The sequence below is a fragment of the Triticum dicoccoides genome, chromosome 2A (assembly GCF_002162155.2).
Source record: "Triticum dicoccoides isolate Atlit2015 ecotype Zavitan chromosome 2A, WEW_v2.0, whole genome shotgun sequence".
Lineage (NCBI taxonomy): Eukaryota > Viridiplantae > Streptophyta > Magnoliopsida > Poales > Poaceae > Triticum > Triticum dicoccoides.
Genome location: NC_041382.1, coordinates 605261991 through 605265120, shown reverse-complemented (window position 1 = coordinate 605265120; position 3130 = coordinate 605261991). Strand labels below are relative to the sequence as shown.

At 39.6% G+C, this 3130-nt stretch overlaps 1 long non-coding RNA gene across 1 annotated transcript; it reads left to right on the top strand.

Annotated features, from left to right (window-relative positions):
* The first annotated feature begins 971 nt into the window (after positions 1-971).
* LOC119359668 lies at positions 972-2131 on the top strand. Its single transcript, XR_005172619.1, has 2 exons — positions 972-1749; positions 1847-2131. It is a non-coding gene; the product is annotated as an uncharacterized LOC119359668 (long non-coding RNA).
* Positions 2132-3130: the final 999 nt, after the last annotated feature.

The following is a 3130-nucleotide window of genomic DNA, read 5'->3' as shown; positions in this document are numbered from 1 at the left end:
TTGTGCTTGATCGGTTTATCTGTGTGTGCAAGGATGGCAAGGCAGCTTGAAGGTGGTCACGGCCATCTCGCAGAGATGGTGCAAGTTGTCAAGAATCACGGTGCTGGGGCACTGCACTTCACCGCCGGGTGCAAGATGGTGGAAGTGTGCGAGTACCTGTTGAGGGTGTCCAGGTGGACGTGGATGCCGTTGACCAAGCAGGTGTGTCTCTGCAAATTAATGTTGGTGTTTTTTGCTCTTTTCAGATTTTAAGCTTGGTGTATAAACATACATGTCACTCACTGTATGTAACTTTTAGTGAAAGATTAAAATAGGGGATAAATCATTATGGAAGGTATATGATTGAATAGCAAATTGGATGGATTTACTGTCATATCATTTATTTGTGACTGCATGATCTGAATTGCGCATCTCTGAAAATATGTTAGCTCTTGCCCTTGGAAGATTAGACTGATGTGGTGTTGATTTGTAAATAAATGGCATGCTTACCATTTTGATTTAGGTGTGTAGGCAGAAGCGAAAAAAGAATCACAATCTCAGGTTTAGGCATGCACATGGCCACTGATCACAAATAAATAGGAACAAATGCAGTATTGTGATTTTGAGCAAGAGAAATAGAAGTACAGTTTATTGTTCATATTTTAAGCTACACTTGAACCTTGTCCTAATAACTAGGACTGTTGTGATGTTGCCCTATTATAAGTGCCTTGCTTAAACGTTTGGTTAAGTCGAGTGTATAGCAAAGAGAAGGCTAGCTGAACCATGCTAAATATGGAAAGAAGCGGGAGCTATACACATGATCGGTTGTTCATCATTTCAAGTTTGACTTATTATTAGTTGATTACCTGCTTCTATGCGGTGAACAAATGAGTAAGCAGTTTTAGTTGATAAAGGTGTAGGCAGCACATCTTTTTTGCTCCATTTTTTGGTTTACAAGTCAAGGTTGTTTAGCCTTTGAATATTTTAATTGTAAAACAGTTTTGATGCAATTTTTGAACCATTCAGTCTGTTTTGTTCGTGCAGTTCATGGTACCACATCTGCATGCTACATCTTGTGTAGATTTGGCTACCACATTATATGATGTTTCACTTTGCTCCGTCAAAGTTTCAGTAAAAAATTGAATTGAACATCTTTTTGTAGACATACAAAAATGGTCCTCCATTTTTTACATCGCCCTGACATCCAATTCAAACTATATTTTCTGCCTAAACTGTTGCATACCTATGAGATCATGGGATAACTCAGACACGAGCCGGTGTCCAGTGCGCAGTTGGGTGCATTATTTGGTGACATCTAGTGCTAACTGTTTAATGCTGAGTAATCAAATATATTCCATGAAGTGCTTCTTGGTATTTTACAACCGTTTACTCTGAATTCTGGTCTTCATGCCTTCAGACAATTTTCAGGTTGCTTTTCCACGATTTCAAATAACTTATACCGCGCTCGGGGCGTATCTAGATCTAGCACAGAAGAGATGTGTTTCTTGAAGACCCGAAAAATGATAATACTAACAGGATTGTTTTTAATATTGCCAGTACTGCTCCATAAAATAAACATAGCGTGTTCACTCCTGCAAAAAAAAATCGTAACAGTTAATTCTGTTGTAGTTGTAGATGTACATCCTTTATTCCCGCAACAGTTAATTCTAAGGCCATTCATATCATTGCAGATTTTGCCTATTCTCTGAGATGGATGATGATGAGCGGTGCAACCGAAAATTCAGAGCTGGGCTTTACACACTTCAGTGGGTAAGTGAAGTTCCAGTTTTTCTTCTGTACCCTATTACTACTCTGTTGTACAGAGAGCAGGGAGTTTATATTAGCTAAATGTTAGACTGGAGTGCAGGAGTAGCATGACAACACCAAGGTAGAGACTTGAAGAGAAGCAAGGGGATGGACCAAGGAAACTAGAACTGTGTTGTCGTGATGTGGGTCGTGTCGTCTTCGTCCATCTCCATGGAGGCATATATACATAGGTTAGGTATAGGAAAGGAGACCGTCTCCATGGAACTCTGACTGATGTGTAATGTCCTCATAGGACTGGACCGTTTACAGAGGGAGTACTTGAAAATAGATTCTTTATATATTGTTTGGTTCCATCAGCCGCATAACCTAAATTAGCAATTTGGTATCTAAACAGTGTAGTGTAACCATTGTGCTTGCTGCAGTTTTACTTTAGTGTTGAAATGTTTTTGTTGGCTTGTTCTGTACTACGAAATATTTTTGTTATCCCGGCCATTGTTTTCTAAATCCTATCAGCATATTACCTGATATGGCCTTTGAAGTTTCTGTTTTATAACGAGCTTTGCACCGGTCAACTTGAGTATGGTATGGTTTATTCTTTTCTGTTGCGGCTATTCGAGAGAAATTTAGAGCTCCACAACCTTCTGAAGACTTAGCAGAGATGAAACAATCAATCAGTTGAGATGCATCACATGATCTTTTTCTCTTGACATTTATGGGTATTGAACCCATAGGTCAGCTTATCAATGGAACTCTTATCGCGTTGAGAAGGTGTCACAAAAACTAAAGAGCAGTTTTAACATGGTCCCTGATTAACTCTTACCTTCTTACCTATTATGTGAAGGGGGTAAGACGGACCTTGTTAAAATTAGCGAAAACTGGAAAACAGGGCGATTAGCTAAGGAAAAAAGCTAAGAAGCATCAGGAAGGACTTTTAGGATGGTACCGCAGTCAAATGCATCCTAGGATAGGTACTTTAAGAATTATGGTGTGTTCTTCTCCTTTTTTGTTTACCTTAGCCACATAGGTTAGCCTCAATTTATTATTATCCACAGGGTCAGTTCGAGATCCCCTCATGCTCAACCATCGCACTGACCTATGACACCATCGATTCTCAATCAAAACAATGTCAGCTTATAAATAACCATTGGAATAACTGCAGAAATTTACTTCCATATGAGTGCATCCCTAAATAGAAAGGATCGCATCACAAGATCTATAATGCCTAGAAAACGAGACAAAAGGGGTGGGAATCGCAACAAAAAAGAGGGGAGATGCAAGATCGAGATAAATGAAAGGCAAATCCATGCATGCAGACAAATTCGAAATCGAAAGAGGTAAGAAATCGCACCGGTCGGCGGCTGAGGAAGAGAAAGGAAGGGGATAG